General features: G+C 42.2%; 1 long non-coding RNA gene across 1 annotated transcript; it reads left to right on the forward strand.

Annotated features, from left to right (window-relative positions):
- Positions 1–1,314: 1,314 nt before the first annotated feature.
- Positions 1,315–25,323, forward strand: LOC109255214 (uncharacterized). The gene is made up of 3 exons (XR_002075133.2): positions 1,315–3,152; positions 24,402–24,581; positions 25,219–25,323. It is a non-coding gene; the product is annotated as an uncharacterized LOC109255214 (long non-coding RNA).
- The last annotated feature ends 452 nt before the right edge of the window (positions 25,324–25,775 follow it).

A 25,775-nucleotide genomic window follows, 5' to 3' on the forward strand; every position in this document is an offset into this window, starting at 1 on the left:
TGTTTTGCCAATGTGTTTTTTAACTGGAATTGGACTCAGTGGTCTTTCTGGGGTTGGGTTTTGTGGGGTTCTCTGGGAGCAGTGTAACAGCTCAGCTGTCCACTTCACACCTATCTGTTGAGCGCCTGCTTTGGATCAGGCTTTATGTTGGTCTCTAGGATTATAAAGGCAGGTCAGCTACGGTCCTTGACCTCCAGCCATGCACAACAATAAGCATTACACTAACTGTACGAACAAAGTAGTAGGAGTAATTTCCTGTGCTTGTCTGATTCGGGGAAGATTCCAAAGAAGAGGTGAAGTTTGAACTGGGGTTGGAAGAATCAGTAGGAGCTCACCAGATAGAGACCTGGAAGTGGGAAGGGCGTTTCAGGCAGGCAGAGAGAATGTGAAGGCAGAGAAAGGTATTTGGGGGTGGGGGGTGGGGGGAAGAGCTGACACATGGCTTTGTCCTCCCTACCCCTGTGAGGCACAGTGGAGTGGGGTGGGGTGGAAGATAGAACCCAAGGCAGGGAGACAGCAGAGGAATGTTGGGTTCTCTCACCTGAAGGGCAGCATGCCAGGCCTCAACACTGTCTGCACCGTCTGTGGGCTGGTCTCCCTCCTGGCCAGAGGTCCCCGATCTTGAGGACAGATGCATTCTCATCCATCTTCACCCAGAGACTTCAGCGTGTTTCCTGTGGGCTAGGACAGCAGCCTTAAAGAGAGAGAAAGCCAGGACTAAAAGGGGCCTGGAGATTCTTGAGCCATGCTCTCTCTACTCAGTTTACTGCCCTGCTGGTCTCCCATTGCCCATCGGGTACAGTGCAAATGGCTCAGCCTGGCAGCCAGAACTTCTCAACTTGGTTCTCCGGTGGTCTCAGCTCCAACCGCTTCCACATGCTTCCCTGTCCCCCCACCCTAGCCAGGCTGGCCTCCTCACCATCTCTTGTTCACACGTTTCTCACAGGCTTTTCCTGTACACTGCTTCTTACCTGAAATGCTCTTCCTACCCTTTCCCAATACCCAACTCTGGCTCTACCCCCTCCAGGAAGCCCCACCTTCTTTCCTGACTCCTCCAGCCCTCGCTTGAATGCCTCTCTCCTCTCTGTCTTGTAACCCTCCTTTGGAACTTAGCCCTTATTTGCTGGTGTTGTGACTTCTGCTGTAATGCTCATCTTCTCCACAAGATGATGGACTTTCTGAGGGCAAATATTTACTCATCTGTTCTTATCTGGCCTCAGACCTGGCACAGAGCTTTGTCTTTTTTTTTTTTTTTTTTTTTTTTTAATCTTTTAAAGAGAGAGACACACAGAATGTGAGGGTGGGGAGGAACAGAGGGAGGAACACAGAATCGGAAGCAGGCTCCAATCTCTGAGCTGTCAGCACAGAGCTCGACGTGGGGCTCAAACTGACAAGCCATGAGATCATGACCTGAGACAAACTCGGACACTTAACTGACTGAGCCACCCAGGCGCCCCATCACACAGGGCTTTGTCTTAACTCTCCTGGCAGTCAGGGAAGGCTCCACAGAGGAGGCGGCATTTGAACAGGGCCAGCTTGAAGGACAAGACATTCACTGGACAGACAAGAGCAGAAAGGAGTTCTAGAAAGAGGGAATAGCATGTACAATGGAAATTACAAGAGAAACCTCAGAGATGTTACTTAACCTCTTTGAGGCATATATATTCACTTAGCAAATAGTAGGTACTTTAAAAATGTCAATTTCCTCCCCATCTCCCCCAGCCTCGAAACACTTTTGGTGATGGGAGGTAAACTGACTGAATTTATGTTGGCTCCCCCGGAAATCCAGGCACAGGACTGGTTTCCCTGGATGCTGAGCTGCAGGTTTTGACTCCGAACCCCTTCCTAAGGCCCAGGCATGGCAGATGTCTCTTTGAAATGGATAGGAGTGACTTATTTAAGGTCACAAAATGAGGCAGAGAATCTTAGGATCTAGAATCAGAAACCCCGTCCCCCAGGCAGCTTACGGAAAAGGTCACCTTTGCAGCAAACACTCAGATGCCCCAAGACATAGAAGTACACAGGGATACGAGCCTGCACAAAGATGCAGACATATCCTGATAAATCGAGTCACACGGACATGCCAGAGACACGCTCATACCCACCAGGACAGCAATAGACACACATGGGCACACATGGACACCCACTAACAGTCACTTACACAGAGGTGTAGATGCATACACAGATCCATCCAAAGACATACCTGCCATATACACACAAAGACCCAGACCCAGACCCCTACACTCAAAAATGCGAGAGACGTAGAGACCTCCATGGATTCTAACAGCCACACAGGAGTCAACACACAAATGCCAACAACTTCCTCCTTCCTCTCACTCTTGCTGAAAGTCTCCATTTGCCTTATCAGACGGGGACACGGGCAGTGGAAAAAAGGGGAAACCGTCGCTGGCCCCCCAGCACTCCCAGTCCTGGGAATGTCTATCCAACTCCTTGACTTTGGTCCCTTGCTGGTCAGCTCAGATTCTTCTCCTGAATAGCCTTCTCTTCAACCAGTTTGAGCCAAAGATGAGGCCTTTCTATTCCAAGGGCTTCCTTCTATCCTCTCCTTTCCTCTGCCAACTTCTCATTCATTTCTCTTTAATAATTTATATAGCAATCTTGCCTGTTGTATCTACTCTATGCCGGGCAGGTAGTTGAGCACCAGGCAGGGAGGGCATTCAGAGCTTTATGAACAAGACACGATCAAAGAGTTCATCTTCTTATCTTGGCATCAGCAATTTGCAACGATTTTAACATATCACCTAACCCAACAGCCATGACACAAATGGGAAACAAGGCCCAGAGAACACGGTCTGAAGTCATTCAGCAATTTGGGGATAGAGCCGGGAACTGAACCAGGAGTCTGAACTACCTATGGTTTTGTGCACTTCCTCATCCTTCTGTCACGCATTGGCAGGTACTTCTAGTTTATCTCTCTCCCTCCCCTTCTCTCTTTCTCCTCCTGATTTAGCCCTTGCCTTTCTGCCATTGATTATTCTTCTCTGTGCCAGCAAGTCTCCTGCCTGACCACTTACCTGTGAGTACAGATGGGCTCTGCCCTCCACACCACACACCCAGAGGCTGATCTGCTACCAGCAGGGGGAGTTAAGGCAGGCACGCCTGGGGAAGAAGATTGACCTCAACAGCCAAAGGTGAGAGGGGTGGCATGTCGACTGTGGGGTCACTCACTAATTAATTAACCAGGAAACTTCATAAAGGATGGGCTTTGCACCCCCTCAGCCCTCAGCCAGCATGACTTCTCTCCTACCCTTCTAGAGAGACTGAATAGGAGAGGGGGAACAAAGGAGTCTGGGAATCCAGAATTGGGAGAGACACCCCTCTGTGGTGACCACCCGTGCTCAGAGGATGCTATCACTCCTCTGCCTCCTTCTAAGAAAGTGCTAATGGCCTGAGAAGGACGGGGCTTGTTGACAATCACAGAGCAAGGGACCCTGGTCTATTCTATCTGGCTGTACTCACGCTGTGCCGCAACTGTCACCCCTCAAAGCTGTGACCTCACTGTGATTCCTCTGTTAGGGAAGAGCCCTTTCTCTGACCTCCCTGTGAGGAAAGCAGTAAGGTGGAGCTGGGGACTTAGATGCCCAGTCTCCCAGCCTGGGCTCCCGGAGCCCTACTCTGAGCCCAGTCTCCCAGCCTGGGCTCCCGGAGCCCTACTCCACCTCGCCCCAGAGTTCCCACCTGACCTAGAAGTGGAGGGAGGGAGGAGGGGCTGGAGCTGCCGGCAGATTCACCCCAGGACAGCAGGCTCGGGAGATGTCTGTGGAGCTGTGCTTGATGGACTTCAGGAGTGCTGCCCTCTGTCACCCCACAGCCCCGGTCCGAGATGCCAGGAGCTCAGCCCTGCCCAGCTGGAGCCAGGGCAAGAGGACTTCTGCTCCTTGTTCCAAAGCCTTTTGACTGTCCTGTCCTCATTGGCCCGACACAGCAGCCTTCCTGCATCTGCGGGGCGACCTAATTCCCAGGCTGATTAATTTCTTCTGACGCATTAAATGTGTGGAACTAACTGGTAGCCACATCCCAGGGGATAACCTCTCCAACTCGACTATTCACTCAGTTTGAAAACATTGTTCAGCGTCCATGGGGTGCTGGCCCCGTTGCGCTCTGAGGAGTGTCAGAGAAGTCTTGGAATGAGTGAGGCGTTCAAGTCCTGACCAGCTGTGGGAGTCTGGGCAAGTGTCTTCCCCACTCTGGGCCTCGGTTTCCCCATCAGTAAATGGAGAAGGGTGAACTGACAGAGTCTGAGGATCCCTTCATGTTAGAGAATGGAACATATGGATGGGCCCTGGATAGTTAACATTCAGGTCTGGGGAGGGAGGCTTGGGCACAGGCAGTACAATGCTGGGCAGTGTGTGCCCGTGGGGCTCAGAGTAGAAGTTGTGCCAATGGCTTGGGTGTTCAGAGAGTATACCTGGGAGAAAGTGGGATTTAAATGGAGCAGAAGAATGGGAGGATATGGGTGTGTGGGAGGGCAGTGTGGGAAAACCCAGGAATCTAGGGAGCATGGTACATGCAGAGGGGCCCCGGGAAATACAATGGAAGGGAAAGGCTACCTGTACAAGTTTCCAATAGGGGAGAAGGTCCATGCATCCATGTCCCAGGGTCTCCGGCATGATCCTGCCCTTCTTGCTGTGAGACCTTGAGGAAGTTAGTCAAATTTTCTGTACTTCAGTATCTCACCTTTAAAATGGGAAAATAATAGAAACTACTTGAGGGTGCCTGGGTGGCTCAGTTGGTTAAGCCTTTGACTTTTGATTTTGGCTTAGGTCATGATCTCATGGTTGTGAGATCGAGCCCCATGTCAGGCCCAGTGCTGGTGTAGAGCCTGCTTGGGATTCTCTCTCTCCCTCTTCCTCTGCACCTCCTCGACTCGCGCTCCCTCCCTCCCACCCTCCCTCTCTCTCTCAAATAATAATAATAGTAATAATAATAATAATAATAGAACCTATTTTATAGGGATGCTACAAGGAACACAAAGCCCTTGGAACAGTGCCCAGCACACAGCAACCACAGGCTACATGTTGGCTGTGACAGTTATTACCCCTTGGCCGTTCTTACTATGTGCTAAGTGTCTTAGTGTTTGTTCTTTCACCCTCCTGACCTGGATTTTCTTTTAAGGAAGGCACCTTGAATTTTTCCATTTTGCTGATACACATGAAATGACTGTTGCTCACTAAAAAAGGTACTGTCTTCATGTTCCTAGTAGCTGTTTCAAATAGATCCTGGGATAATGACTAATGTCCTAAGAATAGCATGTTGTCACAGCATGTGATAATATGTTGTTCTATTCACTGTGCTCCTATTGTTTAACAATTGTTTAACATTCCATACTGCACAATGGAAACATGGCTGCCAAGGAAAAATGGCAACAACTAAATCAAAGGGATTCTTCAGAGACTTGCTGGCTCTAAATTCCTATGGTATGATTTTCTTTTCTTTTTTCCAAAAAGTTTTTATTGTGGTAAAATACATATAAAATTTACCATGTTAACCATTTTTTAAAGGTTTATTTATTTACTTAGAGAGAGAGAGAGAGAGAGAGAGAGAGAGAGAGAGAGAGAGCCTGAGCAGGGGAAGAGCAGAGAGAGAGGGAGACAGAGAATTCCAAGCAGGTTCCACATTGTCAGCACAGAGCCTGACTCGGGGCTCAAAACTCACAAAACTGTGAGACTATGACCTGAGCCAAAAACAAGAGTTGGACACTTAACCAACTGAGCCACCCAGTCTTCCCCATCTTAATCATTTTTAATTACTTTTAAGAATCCAAATATAATTAACACAGTATTAGTTTCAGGTGTACAATGTAACGATTCAATAATTTTCTACATTTCTCAGTACTCGTCAAGATAAGTGTACTCAATCTTATTTTCTCCTTTTCACCCATCCCTCCACTCACCTCCCCTCTGGCAACCACCAGTTTGTCCTCTGTATTTAATAGTCTGTTTTTTTGCTTATCTCTTTTTTCTTTGTTCATTTATTTTGTTTCTTAAGTTCCACATATGAGGGGTGCCTGGGTGGCTCCGCTGGTTGAGTGTCCAACTCTTGGTTTCAGCTCAGGTCACGGTCATGAGATTGAGCCCCACATCAGGCTCTGTGCTGGGTGTGGAGCCTGCTTGGGATTCTCTCTCTCCCTCTTCCTCTGCTTCTCTCTCTCTCTCAGAAACAAAAAATTCTACATCTGAAGGAAACCATATGGTATTTGTCTTTCTCTGACTTATTTCACTTAGTTTTATACCCTCTAGGTCCATCCATGTTGTTGCAAATGGCAAGATTTTGTTCTTTTTTATGGCTAGTAATATTCTATTGTACATATATAACACATCTTACTTTTCCATTCATCTACTGATGGATACTTGGGTTGTTTCCTGTTGTAAATAATGCTGCAATAAACAGAGGGGTTCACAGCAAAGGAAATTATCAACAAAACAAGAGACAACCTAGTGAATGGGAGAAGGTATTTGCAAATAATATGTCTAATAAGGGGTTCATCCAAAATATATAAAGAACTTATAGAGCTCAACACCAAAAATAAAAACAAACAAAACACAACCAAAACCCACAATAACCCAAAACAAATAATCCACTTAAAAAATGGGCAGGGAACCCGAATGAACATTTTTCCAAAGAGGACATACAGATAGGCAACATACACATGCAAAGATGCTCAAGATCACCAATCATCAGAGAAATGCAAGTTAAAATCACAGTGAGATATCAACTTTACACAGTCAGAATGGCTAATAGAAAAAGCATAAGAAACAATTAAGTGTCAGTGAAGATGTGGAGAAAAAGGAACGCTTGAGCCCTGTTGGTGAGAATGCAACGTGGTGCAGCTACTGTGGAAAATAGTATGGAAGTTCCTCAAAAGGTTAAAAATAGAACTATCATATATCTAGTAATCCCACTCCTGGGTATTTGCCCCAAAGAAAATCAAAACACTGGTTCAAAAGGATATATGCACTCCTATGTTTACCGCATCTTAACTGTGTTCACGTGTATGGTTCAGTGCTATTAAGTGCCACTTTTCTTTTCAAATTTATTTTTTCTTAAAAATAAAAAATGTTCTTGTTCATTCTCCTCCTCACCTTTAAATTTTCTTTATTTGATTTTTCCCCTACTCTAAGGGTAACATTTACCTGTTATAAAAAATTAAAAAATATAGAGATGTATAAAGAAAAAACTAATCTCTCCCGACCTCTTCCCATATCCCACCGCTATGAGGTAGTCAGTTTTGACAGTCAGGTTCCATGCTGTTGTCTCAGCTCATACAAACCCATATCCATCCATCCATCCATCCATCCATCCATCATCCACCATCTATCCATCCACACACATAAATACAAATAAAGTTTTTTAATGTGTTTTTTTAGTACAAAGAGAATATAAGTATAAAGGAAATATGTAGAGATATTGGCAAAGGATTTTATCTTCTAGTGAAGCAAGTATTTTCGTTGTATTTATCCCTCCAACACATACACAAGGCTGAGCATTTTTTCCTTTTCAACCACAGACCTTAAGTTAAAAAAATAAACCACATGATATTCATGTTAATAACTACACATCCCATAAAATGAACATGCCACAAGTTATTTAATTATCGTCCTAACTTTGAACAAATTATTAAGGAAGGTATGTCAACTCAGGCCTTTTTTCCTCCTTGCTGCTTTCCTAAGACCCCACAGAGAAAATCCAAGGTCAAAGAGGTGAACATTTCTCTAACTCCTGATAAATGTAGGGAAGGAATTCATCAAGCAAGCCTTTTTACTAACTACACAGCCACCAGCAGTGGTGAATGTGCTTTCTCTATTTCATAATAGTGAAATACTATTATGATTTTTAGTGTTAACTTTTTTATTCTTCATTTTTGTCTCTGGGGAAGATAGAACCTGTTCACTTCCTTTAACTGTTGAGTGCATTTCTCTACAATCACATGAGGTATAGCTGTGCTCACCTACGTTTACCTGCCTTGTTCCAGCCCAATATAGGCAACTCCAAGTCAGGGTTTTGTTCTGACTTGGCCCTTGCACCTGACAAGCACTAAGCTGTAAAATGAGGCATTTGAAGTTTGTACTTTTTCTTCAGTGTAAACCACTGAAAACAAGTTTTCTTTTTATATTAGCATAGTTATAATTCTCTGACAAATGAATAAATATAGGATAAATATCATCAGGTTTCACATCGGTTTGAACTGACTTGTGGAGGAATTTCCAAAGATACACTGTGCCAAGTGAACGCAAAAAGGCGTATAGGTTACATTTGAAAATGTATTATAATATTCACGTAATTATGATTTAATAACGTAATTTTGTGTTTAAACATTCATGTAATACTTATATTATGTATTGTGGCTTAATAATATAATATTTATTTTATATTTAAATATATGTAAATTAACATGTAAATTAAATATATGTAAATTGATATGTAGATATATGTAAAATACCAAGTTTTTATACTTCAAGTTTTATACTTCACCAAAGTGAAGTCTAAAAATTTGCATAATTGTGATACTCATATTTTTTCTAAAGTAGAGTGAGAAGTTATACTGTGCAATTATTAGCATTGTTATTATTTTTTAAAGAGAATTATCACATTACTTTGTGTTAATTCTTATTTAGGGGAATATAAAGATGCTAAAGTTATAAATTATCTTTATGAAGGATTAAAGGCCTATTTTGACTTATTGTGGGTTTTTTTAGTTAAATGCTAGTTAGCTAACATACAGTACAACATTGGTTTCAGAAGTGGAATTCAGTGATTCATCACTTACATACAATACCCAGTGCTCATCCCAATAAGTGCCCTCCTTAATGCCCTTCACCTGTCTAGCCTGCCTCCCCCCCACCTCCCTCCATCAATTTAATTGTATTTCGAAAGAGTGTAAATCCTGAGTCTAGAGGAGGGACCTCAGATGCCAGGTCAACTTTCCACACAACTGGACCCTTGATTGCCATGTTAGAAATATGTGAAAGTCAGCATCTCCAGGAGTCTTGGACTCTGCTTGTTGAATTTCCACTGTGGATTCTTTTAAGTACCTTCCTGTTCTGAAGAGTTTATGTACAGCTGGAAATGTTATAGGGCGAGAATTTATACTGAGTAAGTTATGTTAGAATATACTTTATTTTATGTTAAAAATAAAATTAGGAGTGTTGGCTTGGTATTTTAATATTGTTAAATTAAGAACACATTTAGTTTGTTATGAATAAACGTAAAGAGTTTCTTAAGATACTGTAGTATGCATTATGGCTCTGGCCATGAGAATGCTAGAATTTGTAAACGTGGGCCAAATATTTTGCGTGAATATTGCACTGTCTTCTTAAAGATTTTTAACACTTATTTACTGTTGAGAGATAGAGATAGAGCACAAGCAGGGGAGGGGTAGAGAGAGAGGAGGACACAAAATCTGAAGCAAGCTGCAGTCTCTGAGCTGTCAGCACAGAGCCTGACATGGGGCCCGAACTCACAAACCGCAAGATCGTGACCTGAGGCAAAGTCGGACACTTAACTGAGCCACCCAGGCGCCCCACACTCTCTTCTTAAGGCAATCTTTATATCTTCTAGCCCAGAAGATTCCAAATAAGTCCAACATTTTAGACTATGTATACCTGCTTCCTGAACTGCTGCTTAAATGAAGAGTCCCCTGTAATCATAGAGTAAGGAACCTGTATTAGTATCTCTGAAAGTCATAGCACAAAGCATACTATTAGGGGTAGAAAACGCGGATATAGAAATCAAAGTTTCTTGGAGAACAGATCAAAGAAATACTATCAAGTGGTCAGAAATCATGAGGGTCTTCCTCATGGAAACAAGGAAATAAAGGTATGTTTTAAGAACTCATACCACTTAGAAACTTAAAATTGTAAAGAGATGGAAATATGTGAACTGGCATAAAATGGATGTCATGTTTCCGAACAATGTCAGGTCCTCATAAGCAGGCACAGGACAGGGGCTCCCCTGCATGCCATTTTATTTAGCATTGGAAGAAAAAGTGCATGTTTGAAATCACCAACACCACAGGCGTAAAGTGGGGAGAAAACATGCTGCTTCAGAAAGAACATACGGAACACAGTGAAATTGTAACCCAAAGGAGCTGACAAGATGTGACAGACGTGAAGAACTAGATCTCAATGTAGATGACTTAAGTAGGTAAGTACAATGAGAAAGTTCACTACGTGATTAAAGACACCCCGAGACAAAGAAGTTGGGCTAAATTCTGTCTCTGGCAGTCGTCTGGGAAACCAAGCCAATCTGACGGGATAGATCATGTATTCATTCGTTCATTCATTCATTCAACCAACAAATATTTATTGAGCTACCTTGTGCTAGGAACAAGGGTATGGGTGTTGGAGATACAGCAGGAAAAAGACCAAAATCTCTTCTCCCAGAGAGCTTACATTATTATCACCATGAGAATTTATTTCTTTTTGAAGAAGAAAAAGTAGAGGGATATCATCAATATATTAGACACAGGCTGAGCTGATGGATCTCTCCGTGAACTTTGAAGTAAGTTTGCCCTTTGAGAGTTAAATAAGTAAAATCCGCACACAAATTATGTAATCAGCCACATGCTTAAGTATATCAAGAGATTAGTTGTAAAACTGTCTTTGAAGAATTTTGGAAACCTTCCAACCAAATTAAGGTGACCTGGGGGGAATCTTAGGGAGGTAGGATTGTACGGGGCTTTAAGTTCGTAAGTGAAAGCTAATTGGTTGTGGTAAACCCTGTTTGGAGAAACAGAACAGAAAGGAGTAGGTCGACCAGGCAAATCCAGGGGAAAACTGGGTCTTCCAAGAGCAGTGCTAGCAGTGCCTTTGGAAGCATTGACTGGAAGAGAGGATAATAACTTGTCAGGCTTGGCACGACCCTTTCCTTCACCAAGTTCTCCTTATAGTAAACAGAGGGCTCCAATGAAACAGTACAATCTGACTGTTCATCAAGCAACACTCTGATATAGTTTGTCTAGAGGCAGAGGATCTAGTGCCAGCAGAATCTCTCTTCTACCTTTAAGTTCTATTTATCAGGCGTGGGGAATGGGGTTCTTCTGGTTTCTATCTGTCCCTACCTGAAGCTTGGTTAGTGGGATCTGCCCTTGACACAGGTTTCTGAGGCTACAGGGTTGAGAACTGAACCAAATGTGCCTTCTGAAGTACTCTTGGCCAGTCGACTTTCCCCAGGTATGTCAATTTTTGTTTTATTGCCATTCTTCTTCTCTGCAACAGTTTGGCCAAAGCATCCAAGTGTTTCCTACTCAGTGAATCAGGGAAAGAGAAGAAACTATAGCAGAATACGTTCAGGTTAGAAAGAAGGGAGAAGTTTCTGGTACAGGACTGTGTCTACATTCCTGGCAGTGTCAACACAGAGCCTTGCAGAGAGATGATGCTCAGTAAATAAACTCATTTGTTGACCTTATCAGAGGAGGCATAACCGGTAAGAAGTTGCTATGGTTGAGGTCAAAGACATTACCGCCTGTGTTCTCTTCTAGGATTTTAATTGTTTCATGCCTCACATTTAGGTCTTTAATCCATTTTGAATTTATTTTTGTGTACAGTGTAAGAAAGGGGTCCAGTTTCGTTCTTCTGCATGTGGCTGTCAAGTTTTCCTGACACCATTTGTTGAGGAGACTGCTTTTTTCCCATTGGATATTCTTTCCTGCGTTTTTGAAGTATAGTCGAAATGGGTTCATTTCTTGGTTTTCTGTCCTTCTCCCTTTGAAATGTGTGTCTATTCTTGTTCCCGTACCATATTGTTTTGATTACTACAGCTTTGTAATATGACTTGAAGTCAGGAATTGAGATGCCTCCAGCTTTGCTTTCCTTTTTCAAGGTTGCTTTGGCTATTCGAGGTCTTTTGTGGTTCCATACAAAGTTTGGGATTGTTCTAGCTCTGTGAAAAATGCTGTTGGTATTTTGTTAGGGATTGCATTAAATGTGTAGATTTCTTTTGGTAGTATGGGCATTTTAACAATATTTGTTCTTCTACTCCGTGAGCATGGAATGTCTTTCTATTTCTTTGTGTCTTCTTCAGCTTCTTGCATCAGTGTTTCATAGTTTTCAGAGTACAGGTCTTTCACCTCTTTGGTTAGGTTTATTCCTAGGGATCTTATGGTTTTTGGTGCAATTGTAAATGGGATTGATTTCTTAATTTCTTTTTCTGCTGCTTCATTATTTGTGTATAGAAATGCAACAGATTTCTGTACATTGATTTTGTATCCTGTGACTTTACTGAATTTGTGTATCAGTTCTAGCAATTTTTTGGGAAAATCTTTTGGGTTTTCTATATGGAGTATCAAGTTATCTGGAAATAGTGAAAGTTTGACTTCTTCCTTGCCAATTGGGTGCCTTTTATTTCTTTTTGTTGTCTGGTTGCTGTGGGTAGGACTTCAGTACTATGTTAACTTTTTTATGTTTATTTTTGAGAGAGAGAGAGAGAGAGAGGGAGACAGAGGCAGAGGCAGAGGCAGAGGCAGAGCATGAGCAGGGAAGGGGAAGGAGAGGGAGACACAGAACTGGCAGTAGACTCCAGGCTCTGAGCTGTCAGCACAGAGCCCAATGCGGGGCTGAAACTCACAAACTGTGAGATCATGACCTGATCCAAATTCAGAGGCTTCACTCACTGAGCCACCCAGGCCCCTCCAGTACTACGTTAAATAGCAATGGTGAGAGTGGATCTTCCTGTATTGTTCCTGACCTTAGGGAAAAAGCTCTGTTTTCCCCCATTTAGGATGATATTTGCTGTGGGTTTTTTGTATATGACCTTTATTAAACTTACTTCATTGGAGGTTTTTGTAATGAATGGATGTTGTGCCTTGTCAAATGCCTTTTTTGTACCTACTGAAATGATAATACTGCTCTCTTATTAAGGTGGTGTATCATGTTGATTGATTTGTGAATATTGAACCACCTTTGAAACCTAGGAATAAATCCCACTTGATCGTGATGAATGGTTCTTTTAATGTACTGTTGGATTGGGTTTGCTAGTATTTCATTGAGAACTTTTGCATCCATGTTCATCAAGGATATTGGCTTGTAGTTCTCTTTTTTAAGTGAGACTTTAGTGAGACTCATAGAATGAATTTGGAAGATTTCCTTCCTCTTCTATTTTTTGGAATAGTTTTAGGAGAGTAGCTGTTAATTCTTCCTTACATGTTTGGTAGAATTCACCTGTGAAGCCATCTGGCCCTGGACTTTTGTTTGTTGGGGTATTTTTGTTACTGATTCAATTTCTTTGCTGGTCATCAGTCTGTTCAAGTTTTCTATTTCTTTCTGTTACAGTTTTGACATTTTATTTGTTTCTAGGAATGTATCCATTTCTTGAAGTTGTCCAATTTGTTGGACTTCATCAAAATAAAACGCTTCTGCACAGAAAAGGAAACAATCAACAAAACTAAAATGAACCTACAGAATGGGAGAAGATATTTGCAAATGATATATCTGATAAAGGGTTAGTATCCAAAATATATCAAGAACTTGTATAACTCAACCCCAAAAACACATAATCCAATTTAAAAATGGCAGAAGACCTGGGTAGCTCAGTAAGTTGAGTGTCTGAGTTTCGATTTTGGCTCAGATCATGATCTCATGGTCGTGAGTTTGAGCCTCATGTCAGGTTCTGTGCCGGGCATGGAGCCTGCTTAAGATTCTCTCTCTCTCTCTCTCTCTCTCTCTCTCTCTCTCTCTCTCTCTCTCCCAAACCCCCCGTCTCTCTCCCTCTGCCCTTCCCCTGCTCAAGTTCTCTCTATCTCTTTCTCTCTCTCTCTGTCTCAAAAAAAATAAAAAATAAATAAATAAATAAATAAATAAATAGAAAATGGAAGAACACATGAACAGACATCGCTCCAAAGAAAACATACAGATAGCCAACAACCAACATACAGAACAGATGTTCATCATCACCTACCATCAGGGAAATACAAATCAAAACTACACTGAGATATTACCTCACACCTGTGAGAATGGCTAAAATCAATACAAGAAACAATAGGTGTTGGCGAGGATGTGGAGAAACAGGAACGCTCTTGCAGTGTTGGTGGGAATGCAAACTGGTGCAGCCGCTCTGGAAAACAGTATGGAGGTTCATCAAAAAGTTAAAAATAGAACTATCCTATGATCTCGCCACTACTAGATATTTACCCAAAGAATACAAAAATACTAACTTAAAGGGATACATGCACCCAGATGTTTATAGCAGCATTGTCTACAGTAGCTAAATTATGGAAAGAGCCTGTCCATCAGCCATTGAATGTCCATCCGCCGTCGAATGGATAAAGAAGAAGTGGTATATGTGTACAATGGAATATTACCCAGCCATCAAGAAAATTGAAACCTTGCCATTTGCAATGACATGGGTGGAGCTAGGAGTATTATTCTAAGCAAAATAAGTCAGTCAGAGAAAGACAATTATCATATGATTTTACTCATATGTAGAATTTGAGAAACAAAATAACCAACCAGATTGCGGGGGGCAGGGGGAGGAGAGAGGCAAACTAAGAAACAGAATCTTAACTAGAGAGAACAAATTGATGATTATCAAATGATAGGCATGGCTGGGGGATGGGTTAAATAGGTGATGGGTATTGAGGGTGAGCACCAAGTGTTGTATGTAAGTGTTGAATCACTAAATTGTACACTTGAAACTAATATTACACTGTATATTAAGTAACTGGGATTTAAATAAGGAGTTCAAAAAATTATTTTCCTTTAACCTGAATTGCAGGGATATTGCTAATATATATGGAAATATGCTTAGAGTTTTCGTGGGTCTTAGTGGAGATCTCTTTCTCTAGCTTCTGGGCTCATGGCAGGAGGGAACCAGACCAGCATCTTGGAGTTCCTCCTCTGGGGACTCTCAGAGCGGCCAGAACAGCAGTGCATCCTGTTCCTGCTGTTCCTGCAGACGTATGTGGTCACCGTGGCCGGGAACCTTCATTCTGGTCATTGGCACTGACGCACGTCTTCACACACCCATGTACTTCTTCCTCGCCAGCCTGTCCTGTGCTGACATCCTTTTCACCTCCACCACCGTGCCCAAGGCCCTGGTGAATATCCAGACCCAGAGCAGGTCCATTTCCTATGCGGGATGCTTGGTCCAGCTCTACTTCTTCTTGACTTTCGGGGACATGGACATCTTTCTCCTGGCCACAATGGCCTATGACCGCTACGTGGCCATCTGCCACCCTCTCCACTGTACGATGGTCACCCCTGCCCTCCAGTGCTACACCTTCATGGGGACTGCCTGCTCATGACCAGCCTTGTTGCCATGACCTACACCTTCCTCATACTCTTTTTCTTTCTGCTGTACATCGTCCCTGACTGTTTTATGATCTGGGACCACGATGAAAGCATTTTTTCTCTGATATGCATTTGATGACTCTGTTCCCTTGCTCTTGGTGGAGTAATTGTTTTAGCCCTGATACTTATTGGTTTACTTTACTGAGATATAATTTATATACAGTAAACTGCATAGGTCAGTACGTTCAGTAAATTTTGACAAAATGTATTAACATGTTACATATTATCATATTATGATCATTGTAGTCAAGATACTGAATATTTTCATTATCCTAGAAAGGGCCTCATACTCTTTTCTAGTAATCCCCCACCTTGAGGCAACTACTGATCTGATTTCTATCACCATATGTTAGATTTACCTGTTCATGAGTTTCATATAAATGGAATCATACAGTATGTACATAGTATGTACTCTTTGTGGTTTGGTTCCTTCTGCCCAGCATGATGTTTTCAAATTCATCTACAATGATGCATGTGTCAGTAGCTTGTGCTTTTTTTTTTTTTTTTAATGTTTTTATTTATTTTGGAGACAGAGAAAGAGCATGAGCAGGGAAGGGGCAGAGGGAGAGGGAGACACAGAATCCGAAGCAGGCTCCAGGCTCTGAGCCATCAGCACAGAGCCCGACGCGGGGCTCGAACTCACAGACTGTGAGATCATGATCTGAGCTGAAGTCAGACGCTCAACCGACTGAGCCACTCAGGCGCCCCAACTTGTGCTTTTTTATTGCTGAGTCGTGTTCGGTTGTATGGATTTATAGTGATAAATTTTTCTTACTCATTCTTCTGTTGATTAATATTTAGGTCATGTCCAGTTTTCAGCAACTGTAAATAAAGCTGCTATGCACAATATTTTTTCCTTTCCTTTTCTTTCTTTCTTTCTTTCTTTCTTTCTTTCTTTCTTTCTTTCTTTCTTCTTTCTTTCCCTTTTTCTTTCTTTCTTTCACTGCTATGCACATTTTATACAAGGCTACTTGTGGATATGTTTTCATTTCTCCTTGATGTATACCTAGGAGGAGAACTGCTGGGCCAAAAGGTAGATGTATGTTTCACTTTCTTAGACCCTGCCTAATAGTTTTCCAAAATGGTTCTATCAGTTTATGCTCCCATTGGTAATGTTTGAGAGTTCCAGGTGCTCCACATCCTCATTAACACCTGACATTGTCAGTCTTTTAATTTTAGCCATTCTACCAGCCCTCTTATATCTTGACATCTTTTTCTTTATCTGTATTGTCTCACCTATCTTCAGAATCTTTTTTTTTTTTTCATAAGAGAAACACCAGTGGCTCCCACCTTGCTGTCAGCTCCCTGGTCTATGGGACAGCTCACTAGAGGAGATCCAGTAGCCACTGTTTTGTACACAGTGAAAATATCCATGCTAAACATTTTCATCTAAAGCCCCAGGAACAGGGCTCCTGGGTGGCTCAGTTGGTTAACTCGTAGTTCATGAGTTCAAGCCCTGTGTTAGGCTCTGTGTCAACAGCTCAGAGCCTGGAGTCTGCTTCGGATTCTTTGTTTCCCTCTCTCTCTGCCTCTCCCCTGCTCACATTCTGTCCTCTGTCTCTCTGTCTCTCAAACATAAATAAACAAACAAACAAAAAAATTAAATCCCCAGGAACAAAGGCGCAAAGGACTCTCTGGGGATAACTCTCAAAAGCCAAAATTTCCTTTTTGTGGGTTAATTGAGGTGAACAAAGAATGCAAGCTCAGGAAAGAAGAGAGAAAATAAAACTAATAAAATGAGTAATTAATAATAATAATAACAGCTACCCCATTTAGAATACCTACCGGGCCTCACACTTACTGTTTATATATATTGTCATTGAATAATCCCAATAGTTCCATAAATTGGGCATTGTTATATTTGCTTTATAGATGATAAAACTGGGGTTCAGACATAAATTGCCCTATGTCACACAGCTTATATATTGAAGATCCAGGATTTGTACCCGGTCTTTTGACTCTGAGGGTGTAGCCCTGTCACCATTGTTTCCCAGAGACTTTCTTCTGAGAATTAGCATTCAAATTTCCTGGGGCCTCCTCTGGCCATCTGGCTAGTGAGAGAAATACATGACCCACTAATGTCCTGGACATGAAGTGGGCTTCTTCACCTGACCTATTTAAATCTCACCAGTTCCACCTAAGCTAAAATAATTCTCAGAGAAGACCTTCTCCAGTTCAGCTTTCTCACTTTAAACAAGGTGATCAGTCCTCATAGCAGGGTCCCTGAGGTTCTGGACTTAGCTAGGGTGGGAGAAGTAAGTGGAAACACCAGGATAAAGATGAAAGTGAGAATATCAACAGAGTGCTCACCCTATGTCTATTCACCATTCATAACAGGGCTATGATTTACCGTTGGGGAAATTCCTTCATCCCATGGATGTGATCTTGGTTTGGGGCAGTCAACCCAGATGTGCTGACTATGCACTATATTAAACTGATGGGATAACTGGAGGCTACTTCCAAGTGACCGTTTCTTTTCCCACTTAGTCCCTGGGATTTTGACGCTTATACAAGAATCAAAGAGAATTGAAAAAAGACTAGGGCCATTCTAGTAGTGGTTCCCAGAAGAGATACTCAAAGGCTTCTTGTTATCAAGAACCCCTGAGGCTCCTTGAGTCCTATCTGTGCAAAGATGGCCCTTCCATCTTCTCTTTGGTACTGTGTTCTCCCCCCATATCTTTCCAACAGATATATATTTTTCCCTGAATAAGTAAGCTCGTTGATTTATGTTGCTTGTAATGAAAGAATCTGTGGCAGGGACAGTAGGGCTCATCATGTGTTCCCTTACATTTCCCAGTGTCTGCCACACTCAGGTTCGGGTTGTGAGCAGAAGCGTGGTGTCCCTTCTGGTCTAAGTTAAAAGCCCATGTACCTCCTCTATTCCGCTCTTCCCTGCTGTGGTGACCTCAGAGGTGTTGGGTTCTCAGTTCAAGATGATAAAGCCTCTGTCAACTTAGGTCCTTCAGCACAGCTCCACATATGTACATCTGGCATGATTGAGAAATTAACTTTGTTGCGTTAATCCCTGAGATTTTGAAGCCAATGGTTACCTCAGCATAGCCAACCGTATCCTTACTAAAATGAACACAAGTTGATAGGAACAAAATGTGACAAATTCATTGCCGTGGCTTCTGACAAACATTCACCAAAGAACATTTGTCTTTGTCTCAATTTCTTTCACTTCCCCAGCAAAAATTATTGCTTCCTCTAGAAAGGTCTGTATCATCAGATCCAATATTATGTTTTTTTCGGTATACTTCTGAGTTTTATGTTTACTTTTTGTGATAAGCTCTGTGTAGTAAGATACATCCATCTTATTTTCTGTGGCATCACAGCATACTTCACGTAGAGCATGGAACAATAAATATTTATAGAATAAATGCAGTTTCCCAGATTTCTCCAGGAGTTATAGCACTGTTTTTCAGTGATCTGATGAACTGTATTAATACTATCTGGAGTTTGTTGTGGCCAAAGTAGCACTTGTTTCCATGACGTGGATTATGGGAGAGAGTCTTACCAGCTTAGGGTTTGGTCTGGGCTTGGCTAGACGCTTTCGTAGTTGTCATTTTTGCTGCTAATTTAAAAAAGTGTATTCTCTAGGTATAATAATGGAATTTCAACACAATAGTTATTTTCATTGTTAAACTAATTTATTTATTCTACCTTAACAGTGACATGTTCTGCATACTGATAAAAATGTTTTTAAAGCACTTCAGATCATCTGCTCTGTTCCAATTATCTTAGGGCCATAGCTTTTAAAAATTGATTCTGAAAAGAGAGGAACGTAGGAAGGTGACAGAGTAGGAGGACCTGAGTTCACACCATCCCATGTTTGCAACTGGGTATCATCCACATCTAAGTCAGTAAGCCCAGAGAGCAACCCAAAGACCGGCAGAACAAAGTCCACGACTAAATATAGAGGAGAAGCTGCATCTGAAAGATGAGGAAGGTCAGAAAGTCAGAGGGAGGCTGCTGGCAGGAGGGAGGCAGATTTGTGCAGGGAAAGGGCAGAGAAACAGCCCCTCACACCCGGGAGCTCACGGGGAAGACTAATCCCCATGCCATTTGGCTTTAAAAACCAGAGGGGCTGAATTCCATACGTTTGCAAAACTAGTGGAACTTGGAGCCTGGAACTTTAAAAGTCAGCTGACTCAGCCCTGGGTGAGCTGGGGCGGGGGGTGGGGAATGGTAACTGTGTCACGACCCTTACAGAGACAGCAGCCGGCCCGGAGAGGCAACATGAAAACAGCAGTTTACAGAATGCCGGGGCAAACGGGAGACAGATCTGTTCATACTGATTTCGGAGCATGTTGGGGAACTTCTTTGGAAATGAGAGAGCTGTCAGGAGCCGGTTAACCTCTCCCTCCCCCCAGCGCAAACGCAGAACCACCGGCAGGAGGTGGGGCCGCACAGACACTTCTAGCCTCAGCCCAGGGATCAGGGCAAATTTTGTTAAAGGCGCTGCCGTGTCTCATGGCCACGAGCTTCCTGTGGATGGTGGCCGGCGCCCACTCGTGCCGAGGGACACCTGGCCTGTTGACCAGGTTGCGGACGGCGCCTGGGCCGCCTGGGAGGAGTCTCCCGCGTTCCCCGCGCTGAGGCTGCCACCTGGCGGCCGGGGCGTAGGTGGTGCTTTGCCCAGACGGGTTCCCGAGAGAAGGGGATGGGGCTCCAGGTGATGGCCAGTGACCTGGCCTTGGCGTCCTCACTCTAGCTCGTGGAGTTGGCCTGCCTGCGTGTGAGGCTTTGATGAATGCCCGCCTGCGTGAGCGTTTCCCTGGTTACCGAAGCTGCGCTTTCATAATAGGTTCATTGACCACTTGGATGTCTTCTTGTGTGATATCCAAGTCCCGTGTCCACCTTTTTGTTGAGTTAATTTGTAGAAATTCCTTAGTTAGTTAGTTGTTTATATATATGTTGCCGTGATCTTCTCTCAGTCTGTGGCTTTCTTTTTATTCTCTTATCTGTATCTTCTAATGAACAGAAGTCCTTCATTTTAATGCAATCAGGTGGCTCAGTGTTTCCCCTTTATGATTGATGCTTTTGTCTTATTTAAGACAATGTTCTCTATCCTGAGCCCTAAAGATATTCTGCTTTATTATCCACTTGAAGCTTTATTGTTTCCCAGCTACATCTAGATCTACGATCTACCGGAACTGGCATTTGTGTGTAGTCTGAGATATGGGTCAAATTTCATAGCTTCCTGTTTAGATATTCATTTGTGCCATACGATGTGTTGACAAGATCCTTCTTTCCCCAGTGCTTTGAAGTGCCACCTTTTGTTGTCAATCAAGTGTTTATTTGTGTGAAGATACTTCTGGACTCTGTTTTATTTTAGACTGGTTTATCTGCCTGTCTTTGTATCAATACTACACATCTTAATCGCTATAGAAAATGAGTCTCACTGTCCAGAAGGTCCACCAGCTTGTTCTTCAAGCTATTTGGGGGCCTTTGCATTTTCCACAAAAATCTTAGCATCAGCTTCTCCAGTCCCTCTGCTTCCCTCCTCCCCACAACACACACCTGTTGAGGTTTGGTTTGGGACTGAATTAAACATATAGATCAAGCTGGGGAGAATCTACTTCTTCACATGTTATATTTTTCAGTGATGAACACGGATAAGCCTTCATTTATTTTTGTCCTTAAAGATTTCTCCCCATTATGCCATAGAATTTCCATCTCAGGTTTTGCACATCTTTTATCAACTGTATTTCGGGACATTTGGTATTTTTGATGCTATTGTAAGTGCTATCTTTTCATTTTTATGTTTTAACTGTAAGTTGCTGATGTGAGAAGTGCAGCTGAGTTGGTATCCAGAAATCCTACTAATCTCAATTATTAATCTTAATGGTTTGTCATATAATTTTTAGATTTTCTAAACACACAAAGGTATCATCTATGAAAAGTGATCATGATAGTTCTTCCTTTCCAAGTCTCATTATTTTAAATAATAAAATAATAACTTTGCCTTATCAAACTAGCAAGAACCTCCAGGAAAATGCTGAATACAAACGGTGATAGCACTTGCTTTTGGTATCAGAAGGAAAGCTTGCAACATTCTGTCTTAGTTGGGGCCACGATAACAGAATACCATAGATTGGGTGACTTATAAACAACAGAAATTTATGTCTCATGGTTGTGGACTCTGGGAAGTATAAGAACAAAGCACTGGCAGAATTTGTGTCTGGTGGGGACCTGCCTCTTGGCTCATAGATGGCCATTTTCTCACTGTGTTCTTACCTGGCAGAAGATATAGGAGAGCTCCCTGGGATCTCTTTTACAAAAGCACTAATCCCATTCACGATGGTCCATCCTCATGACCTAATCACTGCCAAAGGCCCCCCTTCCAAATACCATCCCATTAGGGATTAGGTTTCAACGTATGAATTTTGGAGGGACACAAACATTCAGTCAACAGCAAGCATGATGTTCGCTGTAGGTTTCGGTAGATAATCTTCATTAAAGATGTTTTCTTCTATTCATAGTTTTATCCATGTTATTATCATGAATGGATATTTAATACTACCGAATGTTTTTTTCTGCATCTAATGACAAGATCAATTGATTTTTCCCCCTCTTTTAGTCTGTTAATTTGGTGAATGGTCCTGGGCTTTGAATGACATGTCAACGCTGCCTATTGGAACAAACCCAGCTTCCCAGCTTGTTGTAGTGAAGCTTCTATGTTATATATCGCTGCCTCATTTTATTTCAGATTTTTCCATAATGCTTATGATGACATTTGCCTGAAGTTTTCCTTCTTTTTCTTTTGTTACTTTATTTTAGAGAGAGAGAGAGAGAGGAAAGCACAGTAGGGGAGAGGGGCAGAGGCGGGGGGAGTGAGAAAGAGAGAGAGAGAGAGAGAGAGGGAGAGAGAATCTTAAGCAGTCTCCATGCTCGGTGTGGAGCCAGATGTGGGGCTCGATCCACAACCCTGGGATCATGACCTGAACCAAAATCAAGAGTTGGACGCTCAAATGATAAAATAGAAATAGAAATAAAAGAACAAATAAGAATAGAAAAAGAAAAAAAGATAAAAGAAATAATTTCTTCTACTGACCTTGATAGGTTTTATTATCAAAGCCATTCTATTTTTATAAAACAGTTGGGGGATGAATTCTGCTTTTCTATACTCTAGAAGAGGTTGTGTAAAATTGGCATTATTTATTCCTTAAATATCGGGTGGAGATTCACCTGATGCTTTTTTGTCTGTGTTAAAAGTTTTTCAGCAAAGATTTAATTTCTTTAATAATTATAAAACTGTTCAGATTTCACATTTCTTCTTTTAAAAATTTTAACATTTTTTGGAATAAAGTTTTTCATACATTCTTATAATCCTTTAAATGTTGGCAGCATCTGTGGTTATGTTCTCCTTTTTATGGTGTACGTCATTTTGTGCCTTCTCTCTCTTATCAATTTTACTAGTTACACTTTTCAAAGAACAAATGGTGGCTTTGTCAATCTTCCCTGTGATAATATTTTTTTCTATTTTATTTATTTTAACTCACACCTTCATTTATTACCCTCACTCCTTCTTTGACTTTAACTTGTTCTTTTTCGTTTTAAACTTCTTAAGGTGGGTGTTTAGCTCATTGCTTATGGAAGTTTTTCTTCTTTCCTAATATGCAGTTAAGTGCTTTTGAAAATCTTCAAGGTCCTAGAGAAAAAGGATCAGAGTTCAGGGTGTAATGAAACCCCCTTATTTGGGTTGGGATCCAGAAAGGCTATATTTTATTTATTCATTTAAAAAATTTTTAAAAAATGTTTATTTTTGAGAGAGAGAGAGAGAGAGAGAGAGCATGAGAAGGGGAGGGGCAGAGAGAGAGGGAGGGTTCCAGGCCTGGGAGGTTCCAGGCTCTGAGCTATCAGGACAGAGCCCGATGCGGGGCTCAAACCCATGAACCTTGAGATCATGACCTGAGCCGAAGTCGGACACTTAACCGACTGAACCACTCAGGCGCCCCTGGAAAGGCTATTTTAATAGCAAAGGGCGAACTAAAAATAAAAAAAACTTCTGCAGAGACTATAGCACAGCTCCACATTATCTCAGTTCCCGAAGTTGAGTTGGGGTGATCCTGAACTTGTAGCCCCTTAGTCACTTGGCTGTGCCCTCTGAAATCAGTGAAGGGCTCCAGGGAAAAAGCCTGAATGGCCCCATTTCTGTGGGACTTCATCTTTCTCTGGGCTCTGTCCTGGCAGTTCTTCACTGTTTTTATTAGCTCTGATACCTTGACAAATATATTTTAAATATTTTGTCCAGCTTTTTCAGTTGTCCCGAGAAGGAGGCTTAGTTCAAGTTACCTCACCTGCCAGAAGTGGAAGATGCATCTAACTCTTTATACTTCACATGTGAGCTGACAGTTCCTTTCTCTGCCACCCACACTCTGAAAGCTTGTGGACTATTCTCTTAAATTCCAGTGACTTGAAATTTCACAATGATTGCTTTTGGATAGATCTGTTTTCATCCATTGTGCTTTGTATCTGGGCATTTTCTTGAGATATGGAAATTAAAAAAAGAACACTTTACTTCCCCCACTCCCACCCCATTTCCTTTGTTCTCTCTCTAGGGAACTTTTACTCTTCAGGTATTGAAATTTTGGGCCCTCTTTTAAAATCTCTGGTTTTACTGGAACCTGCTTCTTCATTCTTCATTAGAAAGGTCCTTCTTATTCCCAACCAGAATGATGGGCACATCGGGGTAGAAATGACTGGTCTCTGGGGTCCATTTTACTGGTGTTTTGAAAACTATTAGGGCAAACCACAAAGAAGCAGGTCAGCACCACACTGACATCTGGGTAGGAGAGAGGTCTCAGAAGGTCATAGTCTTCCTGCCCAGCCGTGTCCCACAAAACCAGCCCCACCTCCAAGTGGGCCAAGTAGCTCTCAAACACCCAAGCGTGTAACTGAGAACTGGTCCTTGACTAAGCAGCTCTTGCCACACCCGCTGTCGCCCCTGGCCACAGTAAATGAAAGCAAGAAGAAGCATACTAAAATCTGAGCAGTCTCCAAAGAGAATCATTGGGTAAGGTATACTGAGCCTATCTGGGCCAATAAGCCAAATTCTTAACTGCTTTTCCATTAGATTTTCATCTGAGGAAGTGTGTGCTTGTCTTTCTGGAACCTAAATGTCCAATTGGGATTTGGAGAAAAGAAAGAGGAATGAAGTTAGACAAGGATATCAGAACCCATGTTTGCAGTCTAACCCAGGGTCAGTCTCTACTTGTTCGAGTAATTATCTTCGCAAGATACAGAAGACAGTAACCACTCTTCTAGGAGGAGGTGAGTTGGGGGTTAGGGTAAGAGTGAGAAGAGATGCAGTATTGGTTCATTCAGAGAATATTTACTGATGGCTCCTATGTGCACCAAGTTCTGGGGGAGTTTCTTTTTCTGTTTTAAAATTTTTAATGTTTATTTTTGACAGAAAGACAGAGTGCAAGTGGGGGAGGGGCAGAGAGAGAGGGAGACACAGAATCTGAAGCAGGTTCCAGGCTCTGAGCCGACAGCACAGAGCCCAACGCGGGGCTGGAACTCACGGACCGCAAGATCACGACACGAACCGAAGCTGGACGCTCAACCGATGGCGCCACCCAGGCGCCCCAAGTTCTGGGGGAGTTTCAAGAAATAATACACAAATTCTTGATCTTGTGGAAAACTCTGTCCAGTCTAGAAGGGGGAAGAGTTAAGAGGAATTTCCAGTGTGAGCACAGTCTGGGCTCCCAGACAGTCTAATACTTGATACATTTTCAAATTGATATTCTCTATGTATTTATTCCAGTTTTATTTCTTGTGGAGTATAGAGTGGATTTTTATTGAATAAAAATTGCATGTCTCTCTCCCTTGGGTACCATTAATGGATTTAGCACCTGCATTGAACATACCTTGACTCAGTAAAATAAAATTCTCTCTCTTTTTTTAGCTTTTTTGTCTTTTATTATGCTGACCATTGCTTATCATAAGATTATTAGAAAATATAGAAATGGATAAAGAAAAAATAAAGGTCATTCAAGATGCTACCAGCAGATAATAAAATTCTCTTTTATTTCATGTTTCTTCCACTGTAGCTGAACGCCACTAATTACATTCCTTAAAGACAGAAGAAGTTTATGTGGCTATGGTTTTTAAGTTTTGTCAAAATGTGTATGGAAGTTATTCTTTTCTGATATTTCCATGAATTCTTTGATGCCCCTCCTCTCAAGAAGTAGAACTTAATTTCCAACCCCTAGAGATGGGCTGGACTTGATGACTCACTTCTAACAAAGAATATTGCACAAGTAATGGGAATCCCTTCCAAGATTTGATTCTGTGGCTTCCATCTTTTGGTGTTCCCTCTCTGTCTCTCTCACTCTCCTTCTCTCATCACTCTCTCTGGCAGAAGCCATGGCAAGAGCATCCTTATGGAGAGGACCACATGGTGATGAATGGAAATTTCCAGTCCCAGTCAAGTCTTCAGAGGCTTGCCATGCCAACCGGTTT

This window comes from Panthera pardus, unplaced genomic scaffold (assembly GCF_024362965.1).
Source record: "Panthera pardus isolate Hobbes unplaced genomic scaffold, ASM2436296v1 HiC_scaffold_3, whole genome shotgun sequence".
Classification (NCBI taxonomy): domain Eukaryota; kingdom Metazoa; phylum Chordata; class Mammalia; order Carnivora; family Felidae; genus Panthera; species Panthera pardus.